Raw genomic sequence first — 23,509 nt, forward strand, 5'->3', positions numbered from 1 at the left:
TAAAGGCTTTCTTTCCTTTTCAAAATCGACTGTGTGAGATCATCTGGAATTTTCTTTTCATTTCTTTCTTTGTCCCAGGGTTCAATTTAAATCCAAGTGCTTTTAAACTAACTGTATTCATCCAGCCAGCACTTTCAGGAGTATATGTTATGAAAGCAGGAAAAGAAAAGGCCTTCTTGTCATCAAAACCATAATAATTATGTGTCAAATGTAATTACTGCTCTGTGGGTAATACATCTAATACTCAGTGACAGAGTAAGCAGCCTGCAGAAGTAGAAAGTAACCGGTGGCAGAATCAAATTTTATATAAAATTAACCATCATGCTTAAATACTCTGTCTCATAAAGTTCTACCAAAATGCAAAGGCAAGTAAAAAAGGGGTTTTTTTTAATCTAAAATTGTTAATGTGCAAAAGCTCAGTTCTTTCCACCTCCATACAATGAATCACAGCTCTTTTAAAATAAGAAACACTGCTATAAATGTGTATATTACAAAGATCACACTCTTGTGAAGGAGCTCATCGAACAGGAAGGAATTAAGTGTGGGAGTTCTCTGCTCTTAACCCATTATGTTTCCTCATTATTACCTTCACACTGCACGCTTGATTCACTCGCTAAGAAACAAGCTTTGCACATTTCCCTACCTTCTTTAAAATACACCAACTAATGAGCAGCTGGTGAAACTGACATGTGCCTGTGAATTTGAAGACTACTGAAATGTGTAGTCATATTCTGAAGGAGTAAAAAAGTGCTATGTCAGGAAACATTATTCTAAATATGACAGCATGTGTGAGAAATTTGTCCAGTTTAAAAAATACATGTCCTCTCCTCCCTAACACTCTTTCTAAGTAGACTTAACAAAATCTAACATATTCAAAAAACACTTCAAAACGTAATGATTTGCTAATGTGAGTCTAGATCCTGAAAATAATCTTCAATAACTTTGTTTAACAGTTATATTATTAGCAAAATTAATTCATCTAATTGTTACTTAAAGGCATAAGTTTTTTGTAGGATTGGTGTTTTTGACTAGAACTAACATTATGTATGCATGTGTCTTTCCTAATTTGTGTACGACTATATAATAGTAAAGTTAAGAATAATAAGAATGCACAAAGTGGCTCTACATTCTAGTCCTCAGTTTTACATGCACCTGCATGATAATCAGAAAAACAGGAATTCTGTGCTGAATTTGAAATGAAATTTTCATTTCAGCTTTATTAACATGCTTTGATTTTCTTTACATTTGCTTTATCTTTTTATTTCAGGAATATAATGTTTCCTAGCAGGCGTATTTAATGAAATATTAATAACATTAGAGACCTTTGAAAAGTTTGAAAGATTTTCAACATGTCTTTACATCAGAATTAATTTTTTCAATCTAAAGTTTCTTTGAAATTTTGTAACTTGAAATACTCATCAAGTAACTATTAATGGTTCATTATATAAGGAAAATTCATGCATATAATTTATTACATTGGAAGTCTGATTATAAAATCACAGTCATACAATTAAACAACAGTGTTCAGTCACAATTAAAATCAGGTTTTTAAAAATCCAGCACTTAAAAAGTTACTCCCAAATAAGTAACTGACCAATATTTGGTAATTTTTAAATTGCAGATTTGGAGGAAAAGAAACCCTGGACAAAACACCAGCTTTTAGAGATTTAGTATATTTTTTCTTTTCTCTGGGCCTATTCTCCCTTTTCCACATATGAAAACAAAGCCCAAAGGGGTTTTTTTCTGATTTTTGAACACTCTGAGTGTTCTAGTAAAAACTACATGTTAAGTTAAACCCAAAATTTTTCTCCAATATGAGGTGTGAGAAAATGAAGGCATCTCATAAACTTGTTTTTGCCTACTCAATAGGCATGTTCAAATACTATTCTGATTTGTAACAAGACTTTGGAACACATTTCATTGACTACCAGACTGTATGCATACAGACACACTCAGCATCATTTCCTATCAGTCTCAGAGCAAGAGCGTTTGTAAAAATTACTGGTATTACCTTGAACAACTGGAATATAGGAAGTATAAAGTATTTCCACAAATTAATCTCAGTGTCCTCATATGGTTATTTCTTGAAAAGATATCACAAGTCTGTCTCCTATAAATGGCTAATTGGCACCAATTTTAATTTATGGAAAGTAGGCACTAGAAGAGCTCCACATTCAAGTTAGCAAGAGAAACTCATTGTACCATAATGAAAGAGCAGTGGTGATTAACAAGGGTTATTTCTTTAAAAACTAAATTCATCCTAATGAATTAAATATTTGGTGTTTGCCTGGTACACATACCTTAGGTCTTCTCCAGGGTGCTTCCTTTAAATTTCAGTAGTATTCCCAGTTCCACTGGATCTACTATGTAATGTAAGCAGTGCTGTCTATACACATAATTATCAGCACCTGAGGAACACAGGCCCAAAAGCATTCTCTGGCTTTCTTTTGATAAATAAGATTGATGAAAAGAATGGCTCAGAACTGCCAGGTTTGGTTATGGTTTCTGAAGAATTAAATCAACATGAAAGAAGTCATGTTTTCAAACAGTATTGTTCTCTTTAGAATGATCCCCCAATTTATTGACTTGTACTCACTGGGTCCCAGGTTCAAATGCTGCTTCTGCTCATCAGTCACCACTTGTTGCTTGAACTAAACAACACATCTGTAATTTTCAACTTGAGTAGAATTAGCTCCCAAAATAAAAAGAAAAGTTTCATATAATTCTGACTGGCTTCTAAATTGGAAACACCTGTAAGAGTTGTATCTTTTCCTGACATAAATTAGTGACGGGGAGGTCATATAAGAGCTGCAGACAGAAAAATAAAATAGTACCATAAGTATTTCAAGTACCAAAACAAGATTGCTGCAACTGGGTAGGTATAAGAGAAAAGAATATGTGACCCCAGCCTGCTGACTTCCTATAATACCAAAATAGATGCTTGATACCTCTGTTGTGTTAACCAGAAAATGACTGCCTGAGCAAGATCAAATGTCTCATTAGCACTTATAATCGCTTCCATAAGATGAAAACAGATGAAAGAAAAAAGGATGAAATTCAAACAGTAGATGAAAAAAATGGATCTCTTTTGTTCCATGGTGTGCCTTCTCTCTCAGATGGGCCTCCCTCATAATTAACCTGAGTTCAGCAAAGTCATTATAAATCAAGTTCCAGAAAACCTGATCCCAGTTTTCACAGTGTTCATAAATACACTGTGGTTCTTTGTATAACCACCAGTAATTACAATATAGCATAAAATTTCTTCCTGAACCAAATTTTAATATTACTGTCCTCCAAACTGATGACAGCATGTTTTTTCTCCTCCATATCTCTATGTTTTCAATGTGATAAAAAATCTGCCTTAAAAATTAGAAAATTTTTCCAGAATTCTAGAAATCCACCTTGATTCCATCTTATCAGGGAAGTTATCACTTAATTTATTGTAGCCTATGGGCTGTGCTAGCCTATGAGATTGCAGTCGATGATGCATGAAGAATAATATTGATTCATATTACAGTTGCATACATTTGATACATGGCTAGACCTACCCACACACTGAATACATGAAGTAAGGGATAGCTACATGCAGTTGCTTGGCTACATTTAATGACTTCTGACATGTGTTCAGGAGCAGAATGCTAATAAGAATTTGCTTTTAAGAAGTGATGCTGAAGAGATGGAGGCTACTGCAGTCACTCTGCATAGTGCAACATGGTAAGGACCATCAGATTTCATCTTCCAGAAAAGATGACTGACAGACCAAAGCATATGCCAAGTGATGCTGGGTGATGTTATTTTTCCATGCTTGTGTTTCTCTTAACTATAACATCTAATATTTAGTGAGGAAGCCAATTCTGTGACATTACTTGCCAAAAAGTACAGGACTCAGAACAGTGTGCTGTTATGAGAGAAAGTAGTTGTAAGAATCCATAATTTCTTCCAGTTTAATTTGTTATGGTTTAGTAAAACACAGTATGTGTAGATGAATGTAGGTACTGGTTTTCTTTGTTGGTGCTTAGATTGCGGGTATTAGTTTCTATCCACAAACATAATTCAAATCTACTGACTTGACAATGTGAAAGTACTGTATATTTGGACCTAAGTGCATTAAGACCAAGAAAGATCAGAAACAGTTTGAATATTAGCATTTCCTTATAATTTTCCTGTCTTCCACTTAAAAAAAAAAAGTCCTCAAATATCTCTGATGGGAGGATCACAAGGAAGATTTATCAAAATCAAAATAAGTAATTTGCATTTACTGATAAGGCTAACATGTATGAAAAAGATGGATACCTTTCTTCACATTTTTTTCTTGGTGATGGTGGTGCTTACCTCCAGGTTCTCTAAGTCAGTATTGTTATAAATGATTTATGTAGAAAATGAACTGTCAAAGGGACTGCATAGCACCCTGCTGAAAAATTCTTTATGGTCCAGTGGGTAGATACTAACTTGTTGTTTCATACTATGAACTGACCATAAGAGGGTATCATCACAGGAAAGTTTGGTTTTGTCAGAGTTTTAAGAAGTGACTTGTAAATTATGAAAGTCATATTTACATGGCTACATTTATTTTGGTGACACCAGGCAAGCACTGTCTTCTAAAGTGGACCAAAATCAAAAGTTAATGATATGTAGGATAACTTGTGGTAGAGTGAAAGTGTATGAAAGTGACAGCATTTACTTCACTGAATAGTCACAATGTAAATCCAAAAATTACACATAATCTTACCTGGTCAGTATCATTTATCAGCAGTTGTGAAAAATCTCACACACTGATGAAAATGCTGCAGAAAAGGTACAACCGGTTCTGTGGAAGGTTAATGTTTTGCTGTTTCCCACTTGGATTTATTGCTTCTGATTGAAGGATGAATGTAATGCATGCTCTCCACAATAGGAATTTGTATTTTTGGTATATATACTATGTTTTTCATGCTGACTTAGAAATTTCTTCCATACAAGCGATGTGCTTACAGCAACTGCAAGGTCAGGCTGTAACTGCAATGACCAGGACTAAATTTAAGTGACAAAACTCTTGCCTCTGTTTTCCACAAAGAAGGAAATGTTGATTTTAAAAGTAATCTTCAGTTTATATCTCCCCTTCTCTCACCACTATTTGCAACTCTTCAGAATTTCTTATATCCACTTTCCTCCCATATATATAACAAATATGTTTTTGATATTGCATTTTCTGTACTTATAAAACAAAGTGGAATTAAAAAATACATGCTGATTATCAAATTTTTCTTTTACAATTGTCTTAAAGTTTTTCCTACCTCCATTTCCTGCCTTTAAAATCTTCTTCTTGATGAGAAATTGTATATGTATAATAACTAAATCAAGACAGAGATGACTATAAGGCATTAAACATGTATCAGTTTTGCCCTTTAGTTCCACCATCTGCTGTGATACGCACAGTGCACTACCAAAAGAAAAATATTTTCTGCTTTAGGCTTATTATAGAACTGACAAACTTAGATAAGAAAATAATAATTCTCTACATTGTCACTTTTGCAATTTCAACATTTACTATCAACTGCTTCTTAAATTCAGCTCATTAGAAAGCACACTGCCCAATCTACTGCACAAAAATACACATCAGCATTCAACCACTTTGGTTTGAAGTAAGGAACACAAAGGACTATCAAGATATACCTTGGGCTGTAAAACCAGGGTTATCAGGTTCATAGGAGACCTGAAGTCAATTACATTTGGAATTTTCTGCATCTTTCTTCAAATGCAGGAAATTAATGCAATTTCTTGAATCATGAAAATGTGTTAAATCTACAAAAGTAATAGAGATCCACACTTTGTATATGAGAAAAAAATTACATTTTCCTACAAAGAACCTATGGTCTCATTTTTATGGAGACAACACCTTAACAGAACTAGCAAGAAAAAAAATGACACTGATAAGTATGATAAAATATTACTACCATACTCTATTTTGGTACAACAGCAATTTATTACATACACATAAAGTTAACTTAGCCAGGAAGGCACATTTTTCAGAAGTTCAGGAAAACAAATTCAGTTTTATAAATAGTGCGATCATGAAGTCATTCAAAACAATGGACCTTTCTCTCAACTATAAAAAGCTTCGAGATACGTTTTCTAATGTATCTTTATAAAATCAGGTTAAAAATGGAAAAGGAAAAACCATTTTTATTAAACATATGCTATTCATACTGCTTCTTTTACCTTTACAGATATACTGTATGCATATGAAGATAAATTATAGTACACAGAGATGCACAGTGACCAAAAATAAATTATTATTAACATTTTTTATATACTTTGGTAAAAGCATTGGTGTGACTTTTTGCATGGTGACATTCTGGGATCTGTTTGGAATTCACCCTCACAAACTTTAGGAAATGCTGAAAAACATGTGGTTACTTGTCATCAAGTTTATACAACCTTGCCCTGCATGAGAACTGCAACTGCCCCCTCCATAATATAAACAAAATACGGAAGGGATACAGGGGTTCCCCTCCCCCTTTGCCAAATTAATATATTTCTGTGTCCTGTCCTGGCTCCGAGAGAAGGAAGTTGGGTTCAGTTGTCAGAGTGCCAACGCTGTGGCTCAGGAGAATAGAGCTCCATTGCCTGTTCTTGTGCTGATGTCCTGTGTGAACCTGGGTAGCTCACAGTTCCCTCCCTGCCACTGGAAAATGAGAATAGCACTGTCCTAAAGCCAGCTGTGGCACTGATAAATAAATACAAGGCTGCAAAATATCCAGATTATGTGAGGGGTGGGAGCACAGGCACAGCAATACAATTATTTCTGTTCTTCAGCTGGCTCACAGAAGTATTGCTGCACAACATACTTGGAATATACAAATACACTTTCTCTTTCAAATTATTCAGCACAGCTGAAGATGTCTGATTCTAACCATTTCAGCATTTTTCTTTTCAGAAAACTGAGAGTAACAAAGTCTGGGAGTTTGGGATTGTGGAATCACCACTTAACATTACCCATACATTTAACCATTGTTATTAGGCAATAAAGGTTACATCTCTTATTACTGGTATAGCCACAGATGTGACTATGTTAGAGTATCCTAAACCAAAATATTTTTTGATCTAGGGATTTGAGATATTTTTAAAATGTATAAGGGAATAGTAGTGGGAGGGTGGTGGTACTGTTATACTGTTCCAGGTGGAACTACTCTACTGAACTCAGTGATCCACCTTCCATTTTTGTGATTTTGTCTTTCCTTCCACACATTCTCATTTCAATTTATTAAAAACAATAATACCTGATTTAACTGAAACATATTCATTTAATTAAACTTGGAATACTGTTGAGAGTGGAAATACTCTTGAGAAGAGTACTAAATGTATTTCCTCAATTAGTTTATTACTTTGTGTGGGAACTTGCAAAAAAGGACAAAAAAAACCCTACCTAACAACCATTTGAAATGAAATCACTTAGTCTTCATGGAAAAGTATTTTCCTGTAAATATTTGATTCTCCATTTACCCACCACATGTCCAGTAAAAACAAGGGATGGAAAGTGGCCATTTCAGTGACCTTGTGTCCCTCCCTTAGAGGAAGACAGCTGACAGGTAGATATATGAACAGTTTGTTATTGCAGATTACAGATCTTGTGATTATCTCTGACTCAACTTCTGGGGTTTTATCTGGAATTCCTGTGCCAGGTCAACTTGTGTACAACTCCTTGTCTTTACCTTGTAGTGACCTTAGGTTAAAAATACACCTCACAATAATACATAACAGTTTCCAAAATTACTGTTTGAGTTTAAATAATGATGGCAAGCTCCAGACTTAGAATGATCCAAAAGATAAGTCTCAAAATGTAGACTCCAGTTTATCTGTGAAGATGTTATCATTATGAGTTTAGCTATACTTTTTTGGTTTAGTTGATGCAGTATATACAGTAGATAATTGCCATTCATTTTCTTAATGAATAAACCATATCAGTTTTATCATCTTGCAGCATATTATGTGATACTGCCAGATGGAATATTTTTTAAATATCTTGTTAGAATTTCTTGGGACTTATTTGATGAGGAAAGATAAGTATTTACATCTAAATCTCTTTTATATGTTTAGAATATATGTCTATATTCATTGTAAAATAAGCAAAATATAACTTATGAATGAGTGTCACTAATGTTTATAATGTAATCTAAGTTCATCTGGTAAATATTTTTGAGAGAGAGTGGCACACATTGGCGAATTTTGTCTAAATCTTTCTGCTCTTTCATCCAATATCAGGCTATATTTTCTTGCCTCCCCCAAATAAATTTCAAATTCTACTGATGTCATGTCCTTTGCTAATACTTTTAATACTTTTTGCTACATTAGGCCTCTTCAAATGCTTTATTGTTTTCTTCATCAATAGCAAAAAAAAAAAAAAAAAAAAAAGAAAAAAAAAGTGAACTTTTAATCTTTGAGAGCTATGGATGTCTCATTTTTGAACACATCCTAGTAACCTAGGATAAGGTCATCTCTGGCCTTTCTTACAGCAAAAATTAAATGCTTTTTATTCCTCTTCCCCATTATTCACTTCCTCCTGTAGATAGCATAGATGTTCTAGCAGAGATTTGCTGACATTTTGTTTCCTTCTCATTAATCTCCATCTTCTGAGCCTTCACTATAGCACACCTATCATTCTCAGGGTAGTGCTGCAGGACTTCTCCAATTTCCTGTGGAAATACCTTTCTAGCAAGATGCAGAAGCCAGGAGAGGATTGTGACAATGCACTATAAAGTGAACAATGCACACGTTACTGGAGGACTGAGGGAAGAACAGGGGTTCTGACCAGGACAAGGGTTCTGCTATTTTTGCTTCTGTCTCAACACAAGATTAGCCTCCCCTGCACGTAAACACAGGAAAACAGGACATCTTCTTCAAACTTGGACTCCAAACTGCAAGTTAGAGCAAAAACCTAAATTTGGGTGGTTGGCTGTGGCTCACTCCTGTGCCTGTGCTATCATTTGTTGTTTCTCAGTAGTACTGGCTCACTGGGATTTCCTCAAAGGTGCAAAAGTAGCAAGAAAATAAATAGATCTGAAAAACAATATATAGCACTTCATTACAGATTGAATTTATAATGCAGAAATATATATTTTTTAATTTTTTCCAGTTACAGTGGTATCAATCACTGGAAAGGCACAACCTTTCTAAGCAGGCTTGGATAAAATAAACACGAAGGAAATACATAAAGGGGTCTACTGCCTCGACAAAGGCATGTGGATGTAGCTGTTGAGTAGATCTCTATAATTTTAGATACTCTATGGTATCAACCTTGCTTCCAGCCACCACTCCAGAAGCAGTCAATATTCCCATTCATCTTGCAGCACATGTTCTGTCTCCACATGAATATCCCAGGTACCTCAGAACTTCTCAGATGACACCAGATGTTTGACTTAGACACTGGGGACCACCCTTCACACCTGCATGCTGCGAGCCTAATAAATAAATACACAACAAGCCCCTCTTACTGTGCAGGCAATGTATACCCAACTTCAGACTCAGTGCTTTTATGCTTCTCTGTTGGCATTTGATGAGGCCACTGTCAGAGAACAAAAGTATAATTCCCTCACTTCAAAGCTTTAGACCCTTCATCTTCTCAGGTTAGGAGCATACAGAGAAGGTGAGATCCATGCTCCTTAAACCAGCACTTCCCTTCATTGCTTCCTGTTTTCTCAGCTGCCAAAGAGGACTCATTTTTTACCTCCTCCCCACTTTTTCCATATGCCTGTGCATTACGCTATCTATAGAGTGACAAATTTGAAGTGCATACAAGGAAGCTCTTTCCCAGAAAAAGTAACAATAGATTATAATCCAAACTGTTTAGAGAAAACACATTGCTAGATGACCCGGGAAGTTCACTGTTGTGAATGTGGCTCTAGAGTTTTTTTAATACCATACTTCACTAGAGATGTTAAAGTGCTGTAATGTCATTGATGTTGACATAAGTGGAAAAAAGAAAAATTAGCCTATGAAACAAGTTATCTGGTCTTTAATGGTGAATGATGGAAGGTTAAAGATGTTAAAATCATAGCTGATAATGGAAATCTGGAAAACAAAATAAGAGGCCTATGATCTATGGCTTTTAGGCACATAGGAAAATAAATCTCTGGCTTGAAAGGTAACCCCTTTACATTTTGCAAGGGAAGGTGCTTATAGTTGGACATTTTGTATTTCCACTCAGCAGGCCAACATGCTGGCATACAGTGGCTGAATCAGAAATAAGGATTCACTGTCTAACCGAAATGTACTGCTCAACATAAGGATCCTTGGTTCTGCTCATGTTACAAATTTCTTTCAAGCTTATTTGTTACATCTGTGGAAACACTAGCCTATTGTGTCAATAATATTAGTCTAATGATGGAAGGAAAAAATAGAACAATTATCAGGAAAATAAACATTTACAAAACAACGGCTACAGGGAAGGAAATAAAACATGTAAATAATGATTATGTAATATCTTCCATTTGACAGTCTGAGTAACTGCTCTTCCTTCACTCATAAAATGTTCTCTCCAGTTTTGTTCCTTCATGCAAAATATCCTAACAGCCTGTTTATGGAAGAAATAATTCAGCTTACATAGTAACTGCCAGCTTCTTCTAAAAAGTGTCTATAATGCACATATTTGCATAACTCTACATGTTTTCAGGTGCAAAATATTATGGCTTCTGAATCAAAACACCACCTGACAAATGCTTAGGACTATCCTTACCCAAGAAATATCTTCCCTGAGGTTGAAATAAAAGCAAAATGGGATGAGTTTATAAATTGAAGCATGACACATACACATTTTAAAAAATAATCTGTAACAAATAAAAGTGAAAATAAAAAATTAGGACATTTTCTTATTGACATAACTTTTACTGTCATAATTCCAAAATGCCTCATTGAACTGAGGACCCTGTTGCTGCAGATAATATGCAGATGAAGTAGGAAGCAGACATATCTCATGTCTGCTTAAGCAAAGCAGGCTGTACAGAAATAGCTGCATGGAGGCATTAAGTACCTTACCAGCATGACAGTGAAAGAGTAAACTTGAACTGGTGAGTTACTTGATGAGAATACTGAAGTTTGAAATCCTTAGACCTAGCTAGATATCTGCTTTTGCTGTCCATTCAATAATTTTCTCTGCTTTTATCTATTCCGCTCATACAGCACACACCAACATGGAAAACAATGGCTCCATTCTGGTCAACAGTAAAATGAAATATTTTTTCTGTAAAAAGAAAAAAGAAATTTAAAAATTGCCATACAAGTAAAATAAATATTTCCCCAAGGGATGTGGTTCTTTATCGTTGTATCTGTTCATTCAAAGTCACCATTAAGGTTATAAAATTGTCAACTCACTTTTGTCAAGATTTGCAAATGAAAGATTAACAGTGTGAGTGCCCAGACCCTTTCACAGAGAGTCTTCTCAGTACACAACTGGGTAAAAGACTAATGATTGGAAGATACTAAACACCTGCTTCTGGAAAACCTTATTCAAGACAAGGCAAGATCTAACACCTTTCAAATAATTTCTTAAATCTTATTGAAGCTACATCTCTAAATTTAACACAAATCACAAAACAGAAGTTTAAAATTCTGATTGTATAAGAGCAATAGATGCTTAAAAAAGTCACATAAAAACTACTTTTCACACACTAAATTTAACTAAGTTCAGAAAATCTGGAGTGGTTCCTCTCCAGTGATACAATGTGTGTTATGTTACTTTATTAATCACTCTTCTTTTGCCAACATCATCCCTAGGACATTATACCCCCCATATTCTTAAACAGGTGAGGGAGACTAATTGCACAATGTACGTGGTAGCTAACAAAATAATTCATCAATTGCCTAAGGAAAAACAGACTTAAATAGATGGTATGTAACAAAGAAAGACAGTTGACAAAATATGGATTTTGAAAGCATCCATTAATCAAATAAATGCAAATATTTGGTTAGAAAATTGTCTTTCATGGATCAAAAAGAGTGAGCAATATTGTCAAACAACACAAGTTGAGCATTTGGCTTGACATCAAAACAATTACTGAGAAACAGTCAGCATAGTCTTTATTTGTATTCGGGGCACCTTCTTTTTTCAGGAGTCCCATTCCTGTTTTAGGACCATCCAGGGAGTCAGGTGCAGTGCAAAGGAAATAGGAATAGTTCAGTCTGCTTCTTGCTATCGTAGCTGGTATTTGGTGTGCCATTACCTTATGCTAGGAAAAACAAATCAAAACGGGACATTTTGCCAGCATATGATTTCATAGTTAAAGGAATAGCTAACAGTTGTAAGATGTACGTCAGCTCTGCTTGCTCGTACTACAGATGTATCCATGCTTTCAGTCATATTATGTTCTCTTTTTTTTTTTTTTTTTTTAATACTGTAATTGGTATAGATGTCCCAATGGTCAGGATTCCCTGTGCCAGCAAATTCTAGAAGATATTCTTAAAATAAATACATAATGAATGACAAGTGGCAATAGAAATCCATATGCTACCCAGAGGATAATATAGCAGTGTTTGCTGAACAGCCTCCATGCTCCGTTATGGCAGAGATTAGATGGAACTAGAATTTAATCTGCCTGGCAGCAATCACAAATGAGGGATTCAGCAAAAATTTGGCTGTTCAAAATAGAGAATTATGCTTACACATGTGTGTATACTCAGTGGAAAAAAGGAATTTACAGTATGTAATATATATGCTTTAAAAATTAGTGATTCATTAAAATGTATTGCAGTCTTTCGCCCCCTCCCTCAATTTCTTCATTTTAGCTGGCATTCCTTCTGTATAAAACTATTAGAAAACTTGTGAACAACCTCTATTTTTTATATTTTGTCTTTCTGAGAATATCTTTACGTCAAAATGCTTCCAATGAAAGTTCCACAAGATAGTTACATAATCCACATACATAAAGCTTGATTTTAACAAACCTGAAATATATGTAAGGTGTTTTAAGTGTTTCTGCTTTTTTGATTCATTATGCTACAAAAGTTAAGTATTTTGAAGTAGAAACTTAATAAAAGTTTCTAAACTTAAAAAAAAAGGTTGTTAATACAAATTTAGATGGATAAAACAAAATACAAGGTCCAAAACTTAAAAAAAAAATTTGAAAGCAAATTCTTACCATTTCTTTAAAATTTGGGCCTTGTTTTACAATACATAAAATATAAGCTTGATACAACTATTGAAGGTTGCTTTAAAAAAAGGTGGGTTTTAATTTAGGTCCTTATTTCACTCTCTGTTTTGTTATTTATTGTTATGTCTTTCAATTGAGCAAATAAAATTTAAATCACGTAATCATATATTCTTTGCTCTCACTGGCAGTAGGGAAACAGGACTATGTTTTGTAGGCTCTTATTTTTTCTTACACGTCACTGAATGAATGTGCTGTTGTTTAGAATAGAATAGAATAGAATAGAATAGAATAGAATAGAATAGAATAGAATAGAATAGGTCTTTCTTCAGTTGGAAGGGACTTACAACAATTATCTATTCCAGCTAACTGACCACTTCAGGGCTGACCAAGTTGGACCATGTTAAGGGCATTGTCCAAATGTCTCGGAAATACTGACTGGCCTCGGGGACCAGCTGCCTTTCCAGGAAGCCTGTTCTAGTGTTTGACTGCTCTCTTGGTAAAGAAATGCTTCCTAATGTCCAGTCTGAACATCTCCTGGTGTAGCTTTGAACCATTCCACATATCCTCTCACTTGATACCAGGAAGAAGGGATCAGCGTTGCCCTCTCCACATTCCCTGTCTTCAGGGCTGTCCTCCAGACACTCCTCTCCACATTTATACTTGTGCCCAGAATTACTCTGTGTTAGGTACAGAATCCAGCACTTGGACTTGTTTAATTTCATACCATTAATAATTTCCCAGTGATTTAATCTGTCTAGATCCCTCTGTAGGGCTTCCTGTCCCTTAAGAGAGTCAGCCTCACATCTCAGTTTGGTATCATCAGCAAAATTCCTAAGAGTGCATTCAACTTCTGCATCCAGACCATTGATAAATATATTGACCAAGATTGGCCCTATAATTGACCCCTGAGGAACACCTGTGGTGACCAGTCACCACTTATATGTAACCCCACTCACTAGAACGTTTTCAGCCCAACTGTTCAGCCAGCATACCACAAACCTACTCATCCCACAGCTGGACAACTTATCCAGAAGGGACAGTTGTGTAAGAGGCTGTATCAGGCTCTATCAAAAGCCTTACTGAAGTCCAGAAAAACTACATTCACCACCTTGCCTTTATCAACTGGGCAGGTGACCTTATTATAAAAGGATATCAGATTAGTTAAACAGGAGTTACTTTTGTGAACCCATGCTCTCTCTGCCTGATAACTGCATAGTTCTTTAAATGCATTTCCATACCACCCAGTATAACCTTCATAATTTTCCCAGTGACTGAGGTTAGACTAACATGTCTGCAGTTTCCCAGGTCTTCTCTCACATCCTTTTTGTAAATTGGAATAACACTGGCTAGCTTCCAGTCAGCAGGGACATTCCCAGACTCCCAAGATATTTCGGTAGATGATCAAGATGGGTGCTGCTGTAACATCTGCTAACTCGTTCACTACTCTATGATGTATGTCATAAGGACATGTGAACATTCAGCTGATGGAATCAAAGAATCATAGAATCATAGAATGGTTTGAGCTGGAAGGGATCTTAAGGATCATTTAATTCCAATCCTTCTGCCATGGGCAGGGACACCTTCCCCTAGCACAGGTTGCTCAGAGTCCAGCCTGGCCCTGAACAATTCTGGAATGGGCCATCCACAGCTTCTCTGGGCAACCTGTTCCAGTGTCTCACCTCTTTCACAGTAAAGAACATCTCCCTAGTTTCTAATATAAAACCATTCTTCAGTTTAAGGTCATTACCCCTCAGCCTATCACTAAATGGCCTTGTTAAATGTGCCTCTCCAATTTTATTATAAACCCCCTTTAGAAAGTGCTGTAAGGTCTCCCCAGAGCATTCTCTTTTCCAGGCTGAATAGCCCCAACTCTCTCAGCCTGTCTTCACAGGAGAGGTGCTCCAGCCCTGTGATCATCATTCTATGAACTATTAGAATTTAACAGCAAAAGATAATATTTTTTCATTCACGAAGATGATGAAACATGAACTATATCCAGAAAAATTTAAAAAAATCTCCTTGTGTAGATGAAATTGGAGAAAAACAAAAACTCTCTGAAAATTATATCTAGATTTTTTTAAACCTATTTCTTCACTACTGTTTTCATCTACAACCCTAAGAACTCTGTAAGTTTCTGTTGTTTCTGGATTTTTAATACCATGAGCATTTATAAAGGTGTGTGGTGTACCATTTTGGCCTTGTATCAGCTTTTGTCAAACATGCAACTGGAGAATCTCTACATTCCATTTGTTAAAAAAAAAAAAGGTATTTATTATTAACATAAAGAACCAACACTAGCTCATTAAAAGAACTAGTTAAAACCATACACAGACTCATTAGCCTAAGCTCAGTTCCTGTAAAAACATTCAGGACAAAACAAATTGGAGGAGAGGCCTGCCTTAAACTCTTAATGTGTGGAAGAGTAAAATAATTTTTAGATTACCCCACAGATTAAATGAAGTTTCATATTAACTCTATCTATAAATTACAGTTTATTAAAAGACAGAACTGGAACTACATCTGCAGAGAGTAGAAGAGCCTTTTCTTCTTCATAGAAGGCCAAAATAAGGCCAAAATAATTGTAGGAATTGGAGCTCCAGCAATAGGCATGGGTGCTCAGCCCAAAATAGGTGTTTTCATGTGGCTTATTCTCCCACTGACCACTATTTCTGTAAAACTACAGAAGCAAGTCAATGAAAACATCCAGCACAAGAAAGCAGAAATGGCCAAAGCAGGTAATTTTTCTTTGGCTAAAAATATGGTTAGATGTTTAGTTCTAACTTGTCCTTCCATCATAGTGGTTTCATCTCAGCTGTTCTTGACACCGATATCAGTCACCCTTTTCTCCATTTCTGCACCTGTCTAGTCCCCCAAACAGAGCTGCAGGAGCAATTTGGTGATGGGAAGAAAGTGTGCAGCCATGAGGCTGTTTTCCAGTGTCATCATCAAAGGTATTCACCATGCTGCAAAGTGCCAAGATTACCATCACCATGTGAGACGTAACCCACCAATAAACATACTGACCCTTCCCTCCTTGCTTTCAGCAAGAAATTGTGGAGCTAATGCAACGTTTGCTGCCATCACATTGTTCACGCTACTGTTTTATGTTATGTCTCGTCATTCACCCTGTTGATTCAGATTATAAACTCTCCAGAGGTAGGACCATCTGGTATTCTCTGTTTGTAAAGAGCCTAGCAAATAAGATCTTGTTCTGGGCTGGCACATACAATCTTAAAAAAAACCCCAATAATAAATAGTTTCACCTCACCAGTCAATTTCTTTTTTAATTGCCAGTGGACACTTTGCTGTAATATAGATATTCAAAACAAAAGGGAAAATAAAAATACAAGATGAGGAACAAATTCAGATTATCCTAGTCACCTTTTATCCCATGAAGTCTCCTGTTTTCTATTTACACAATAAATAACAGTTTTAATACACTGGTTGGATTAAATCAGATATGAGATTATTTCCTCCGTCTTTTACATACAGAGGTGAAGATATAACTAAAACCCATAGAATCCACACTAAAAAGTAGAGTTGTGAGTAATCAATTACATCATAAGGTTAGACAATAATATAATTTTGCTAATTACAGCTTCGGGCCGATTTTTCAGTGCAGCGGACAACAGCGTGTGTTTATTCCCCATAATAACAGTAATAGGATACATCATTAACCCTACTTTACTCTTTCTTAATTTTTATAATACCAATAACAAAGATCATTAACCTCTGTTCTGTTTAACATCTAATCAGCCATTTTAGTTAAATAAATATAATATGAAACATTAAACATCACTTTGTTTAGCTAGATTTCCTCTCAGGAGGGGAAATTCTCCTAATGTTATATTAATACCAGTTGACTCAACATGTGTTAAAACACTGGGGGGAACATGTTAAAAGATCCATTGCAACACTCAGTGTTTAAATGAAATATGTTTATTCATAATTATTTGATAAATATTTTTGTAACAAAAGAGCAACTTTTCCATTAAAACCTATATTGAATATATTTAATAAATTTTCCTCTTGGTCAATTTGTTATGTTCTGGAATTCTAATATCACTTAGATTCAGGTATTTATAGATATAATGTTTTTGTTCAATCCTATAAATATCCTTTCATTACAAAGGTAAGTATAAAGTCTACCTCTGATAGTAAAGGTAAGCCAAATTAAGAAGGGGAAAAATAATATATTTTTCCTGAGGAGAGTCCATTTTACATAAATGTCCCAAGGTGCAACATAATAATACAAGTAAAACCATATAACCAATATTTTGAATCACCATGTCTAATGACTTAAAAAAGATAAAAGAGGGAAATGGTGATATATTGATAAGCAAGGGATATGGTTTTGAATTTCAAGCTTGGATATTGAAATATATTTGTTTACATAGGTGTAAGGGTAACATTAAATAAGGCCTGAGTTTTTTAGGTGAGTAACCATAACAAGGTAGTAGGGGGATGTAAGCCAAAACAGGGATGAAATTATATAATTTTGAAAATTACAAAAAAACTTTTTGGAAATTACTAAAAAAGGTAAAAGTGGTTTTGAATATTGGTGTTGAAACTGGTGGACCCCAAGTCTTTTCTTGTATTTATTTATGTATGAGCATTGGAAGCCAAGATCATCTTTTAGAGTGATGTCATGTACAGATCGATAATCAGTTGATTTGAAGAGAGCATCTGTGAAGCCTACACATTTAATATAAGGGTTATGGGATATTACTTATTTAGAAGTGATCCAACAGGAATACATAACCATTCATCATTTTAAGGCCATAGAGAGTTCCCAAATGCTCAGATCTATGGGAACATGTTGATGTTAAAATCCTATTTGATTTTTGATGAATATCTATTGGGTCTGTATGCGGTACCTCTCTGCCTTAAATTAGATATATTGATTTTTTTCACACTTCTGCAGAACTTCTGTAGTATTTATTCCATATTAGGCACCAACAGTCCACTTCACCACAAATTAAGCATTCAGAAAATAAAAAATTGTTATAAGCCACAATTACAGCAGAATAAAAAAGGGCATAATGAAGTACAAACCTCCATTTTGAGCTTCTTTCTGCTACATTTAAGAATGCTAAAGGCAGAGCCTAAGTTTAAGCTGTGAATCACAAAATAAGCATTTGCCTGTTTGTCGACATTTCTTGAATTTAATGAGACTCAAAACTAATGTCAGTCTAACTTTTAAATACTTGCATTGTAAGTCATGTATATTCTGAACAGTTTATCAAGTAAGACTTTAGATTAGGAAGGACGACATTTTCAATTATATCAACATAAGAAGACACTGCTTTAATTACGTCACAAATGTTTACACTGCTAATAACCTTATGAGAAAGGAAATAGAAGAAAGACATTAACTCAAAGATACTATTTAGTTCAAGATGCCATTTAAGAACACCATTCAGCTGCCAGTGAGGGAGAGTTCTTTCCAAGATGGTACTGATTTATCCTTAGATTTGGTTAAAAATTTCCTCTCCCTTTACTGCAATTCTTTAGTCCAAAATGTTTTTCCAAGCAAGCATGAAAACTGAGTTCTTACTTTCACCAGACAATTTAAAATACACATAACATTCCTCAAAATTGCCATGAAAAGTACACTTAAGTGATGCATTTAGAAAGAATGAGGAATTAGAACTTTCTGTATATTTCTAAAACTAGGGAGACATGGTTAATGCATATTTTTCCTGTGAATGAGATTCCCTTAACTGTAGATTATCTTTTTTTGCAAGGGAAAGGGACATAACAGTTTTTCTCCAGCCCTACCATTTGATTCCTAATTATTCTAAACACTGTTGAAGGGAAGAATAATTGATCTTCTCTTACTTTATTTACAACACAATTTTACCCACAACTTACAACTTATGTAAGCAGACAACCGACTTAGAAGTCATCACGTCTAGAAGATCATTATACACAATGACTGTAGCAAGCCAAACACAAGCTGCTTTCCAAGATTCTAATGGTTCTTAGTTTTCTTAATTTTAATGGAATTTCATACAAATCCTAGGAGATAACTTTATGCAGAGTCATGACTCTATGCTAATCATTTTCCATTCTCCCACTAATCCACACAGCTACTACACTACACTGGAAAAAACATCAAGCTACAGTTAAGCTAAGGGACGGTTGTGTATCTGTCTCCTCACCCTCCTTTTTATTTCTTAAAAGAATAATGGTTGCAACCCCCACCTTCAACTGGACAGTTTTTCTTGTTGGTTTGAACTTTGTGAACAGCTTGTGAGAAAAATACTGAGTAGTGTTTTATTATAGGTTTAGCTAAAGGAAATAAAATTATAGGAATAGGAGGAATACAGGAACAAGACTTTCTACTCGATAAAATAAAAAGGTAAAGTAAACGTCAAATGTTTTTAATAAGAAATTAAATATTAATCAAGCATTCTGGGTTTAGTTGGTGGGTTGGATTTTTTCTGGTTTTTTGTTTGTTGATAACAGCATTCTTCTGTAACACCATACTCCCTCACCTTTGTATTACACAAGAAGATTATGAACACCAGTCTGATAGAAGAGTGGTTTAGAATGTATTTCAATGTTTATAACCTATTTCAAAGAAATAAGAAAGGATTAAGACCTGGCTGTGATTTAATACAACCCCAAGCTCTATCAATCGTTGCGCACCATTCATGTGAAAAACCAAAAGGCAATAAAGTCTTTACAACTGGTATCATTTAATTAATCTCTGTCTCTTGTAAAAATACCTGTTGCAAGAAGTATTCTGAAAAGTGGAACTCATGAATAAAAGGAAATTCTAAGGGTTCTTTGGACTTTAGTGTTTTCAAAACCTGATAATTCAATGTAGACATTACATATGCATAAAATAGAAGATCTTTTCAATCAAAAAAACCACCAGAAAATTAAAAGCATTATGTAATCCACATTTTATAAATGAAAATGTAAACCACCAAATTTTATAACAAAATAATTTTTATAGCAATTTGATTTATTATCTTTGCTTAAAATCACACTTAAAAATTAAGTTGTACATTAAATTATGCAATACATCCCCAAAAAACACAATGAACACAATCTGTCTAAATGGCTCTCAGAATGAACAGTACTCACTGGTTTAGGTAACAAATGGGTATACATATCTCTGCACTTGCAAGCAGTTCACATTTTTGCTTTATCCTGGATAACTATTTGGATCAGTTCTCTCTAGGAAAAAAAGACAGTAAAGTGGGTATGCCTACACATCAAGTGCAATTTGCTTTGTTTACACACAGCCATCTGTCCTGTAGTGGAGACATACATACAGCATTTAGACTATTTTTTAACAAGAATTATAGGATGACATAAATGGCCAGTTTCTCAAGGGCCAGTCTCAACATCAAGGTCAATCCCAAAGCTTACATGATTCTCTCTGTAGTAGTGCAAAAACTTGCAAGTACATTCATTTCTTCTCAGCCCTGTTTGCCCAATTATTTTAAAAAGATGTGTAGCAACCACAAAATATAATTTATCCTATCTGAGAAGTCCACTTAGGCATCAAGTGTGCTTCTCTATGTACACTGCTCCACTCAGCCATGCTCTTTGTAAAGAATGCCTATTTCTGCTTCTACATTTTCATTCATTAACCTGGATGTGCCTTTTACACATACAACAAAAATGACAAGCAGATGCAATTGGATTTCCCACATAGCATCACACCAGTAGTCCTGGTTCCCAAAATAAGGGCAGATGAAAAGCAAGCAGCACCTCTGCATGATTTTTCTATTGTAGACTAAAATACAATATACTGAGAAGAAAACTATCTACATCAATTATTATAGAAAATTCATAGAAGAACTATTATGCAGCATCAGTATTTTGTGTTTATTTTAATGGGTATATGTTTCATATTTAGCAGTAACTTTAAAAAATTAAAAATCAGCTCTGTTGTTAAGTGATTGCTACTTCATGACGAGAGGAAAGAAATGAAGGTGGACACAAATGGGGCAGTGACAGAAGGTGCACTAAACACCACTACCAGCAACTGCTGAAATAACTTTGTACCAATGGCAGGAGTAGAGTTTTAGGGTTTATTGCAAGCACTATTACTATTATCATTCAATGGAAGAATATGAGCTAAAGAAATCATGGACTCTAAATCCATGAAAATACTATAAACCTAGCTGCCTATTTACACAGAAGAAATACAATACTTCTTGAACCCTTTTTTTCAGTTTGTGTAAGAGCATAGGTATGTAATCAGGTGTTTTTAATGTGATACATTGTTTTATTTTCTTACTCTCTTTTTATATTTTTAGCTTAGTTACTTGTGCATTTGACCTGATCAAGGTTTAGTATCTTCTTTGTGGGTGATAAATCCCTTTCTATCTATTTCACTAAGGACAACTCTCATGTATACCTTAGGAAGGATCACTTTCCATAGCTGAGTAGGGAATTATTCATTTTCTTCCAAAAATCTATGAAGATTTACAAATCTTCCATATAATTCAATCGTTTTCTACTGTTTAATTTTTTTAATCTCCACATAAAAAACTGTGTGTTTTGACATTGATTTTTTATGGTAGGTTATAAGTTTAATGGATAATACTAATCCTTCAGCTAAACTGGCCTCACATCTCTGCCCTTTAAGAAAGAAAACAGTCCATAATTTGCAGTGTCTTCTCAAGTGAAGACATCCTATTTTTAATTTTAGTAATGCATATGGAGTAAAGTAGGGAGTCCATTGTCTATTTTGCCTATGGAAGCTTACTGTATTTGTTGCAGCCTTAATTTTGTCAGTATGCGAGTTAATATACAATAATTTTCTTTACATTTCCTATTTACTTCATCACAGTTGTATTCCTATCTTGAACAGATTGCAGATGGTTATGATGCATTTTATAGTACTGAAATTTTTCTTCAAATTCATAAACTTGGAAAATTACTGTTAGGTTGACCTATAAATTGAAAACTCTTACTACATTCCTCTGGGCAAATTTACTATGGTCTCTCCAGAAGTTATTTTACTTGGTGGGAGGAGTTTTTAAGCAGTGCAGGAAACCTACATCGGGATTACTATATTGAAATGTCCTAAAGAGAGATTGGAATATTTTATAAATTATTTTCTTATTATTTTAAATTTATTTTTATTTTCAATTTTATGAATAATAATTGATATAATGACATAAGATGAATTTCCCAGAAATTGTATGGCTTTGCTTAAAGTTCTCCATCAGTGACCTGCATTAATTCTGTACTGCTGAACAATGTAGACAGAGATTGCGATCTACCTTATCATTGTATCCAGAAGTAAAGTGTCCACAAATAAAAATGTTTCTAAATAAATAAGACATTATAGATGTTAAAAATGAAGATGTGACAAATAAAAATATTTCTCTGCTCTTGGTAGGAAAGCAAACACAAATAACTCGCAGTCACATAGATAGTAAATCTTGTTTAGGAAAGACAAACTGAGATGAAAGTATATAAATCCAAGGGCTTGAAGTTATGAAAGAATGTTCTTAAAAATATCACTGCAGATCAAATTTTCCTCTAATTCTTAAAGTTAGTTGATTGTTTCATATCACAGAAGAAAATATTTCATTACTTAGCATTTCCCTCCCTACTATTTTTATTATCATTCTGGTCCTGAAATAACAGATAAGCAATAGTCAATTAACAATAGTTCACAAAGAGTTCTTTCAAATCTTGGGCAAAGTCTATAAATAGACACAAATAACAGAAAAAGCTCCTTCTTTTTCTTTGAAATGCTGTACATAATGACCTAAATAGCACATGTGGAAGTAATTTCAGCATTTTATACTTGTAGCTCTTTATAGATGCGCCCTTTGGGCGCGATCCAGCAAAGCTTTGCACATATGCTTAAGTTTATGCATTTTGAGTAGTCCCAAGGCTTTTGTTTGTACTGTTTGTACAAATGCCACATGATTGTTCTCTTTCATGTAATACCTTTAAGAAAAAAAAAAAGAGAAGGAAAGAAAGGAAAAATGCTCCCTTAATCTTGGTCCATACTTGGTCCAGTTTGAAACCTCTGACACTCATAGCCACCCAAGTTATTATAAAATTTTGGGGATGTTAAGAAAAAAGGCGGAGCTGTTTTATGTCTAATTATGGGAAAAATCAGACTTGATTTTGATGAATTTTCTGGGTCTCATTCAAATGAATTTAATTAACTGCAGTATTTACCTAGCAATTTTATGAGAACAGACATCATGTGAGATTTCTTATGCTCTTTGGGCCAGCGTATGTACAAGAACGCAAGACCAGCACTTTAAATTTTACCTTGGCCCTTGACTCAGAGAACCAAATACAACTAGGAAGTGCAGAGGAACAAGAAAATAGGAAATATTTTTTGAAGCCTTTGACAAGTTCACTTCTGCTTTAGTTTGAATTCTGGGCACTAA

The 23,509-nt window shown here is 34.6% G+C and overlaps 2 long non-coding RNA genes across 9 annotated transcripts; one reads left to right on the forward strand and one right to left on the reverse strand.

Moving 5' to 3' along the window:
• Positions 1 to 1,293: 1,293 nt before the first annotated feature.
• On the reverse strand, positions 1,294 to 14,614 carry LOC135302988 (uncharacterized). Of its 8 annotated transcripts, none has more exons than XR_010364533.1 (4): positions 14,409 to 14,614; positions 11,011 to 11,215; positions 2,597 to 5,419; positions 1,294 to 2,505 (listed from the first exon to the last, which is right to left on the reverse strand). It is a non-coding gene; the product is annotated as an uncharacterized LOC135302988 (long non-coding RNA). The 8 variants fall into 8 exon arrangements; XR_010364532.1 differs by having other exon boundaries at positions 1,294 to 2,808; positions 4,730 to 5,419; positions 14,409 to 14,605; XR_010364529.1 differs by lacking the exons at positions 1,294 to 2,505; positions 2,597 to 5,419 and adding exons at positions 6,689 to 9,036; positions 9,274 to 9,437 and having other exon boundaries at positions 14,409 to 14,591.
• A 38-nt stretch (positions 14,615 to 14,652) lies between these two features.
• LOC135302990 (uncharacterized) lies at positions 14,653 to 17,000 on the forward strand. The gene is made up of 4 exons (XR_010364536.1): positions 14,653 to 15,247; positions 15,805 to 15,856; positions 15,988 to 16,072; positions 16,166 to 17,000. It is a non-coding gene; the product is annotated as an uncharacterized LOC135302990 (long non-coding RNA).
• The last annotated feature ends 6,509 nt before the right edge of the window (positions 17,001 to 23,509 follow it).

This window comes from Passer domesticus, chromosome 6 (genome assembly GCF_036417665.1).
Source record: "Passer domesticus isolate bPasDom1 chromosome 6, bPasDom1.hap1, whole genome shotgun sequence".
Classification (NCBI taxonomy): domain Eukaryota; kingdom Metazoa; phylum Chordata; class Aves; order Passeriformes; family Passeridae; genus Passer; species Passer domesticus.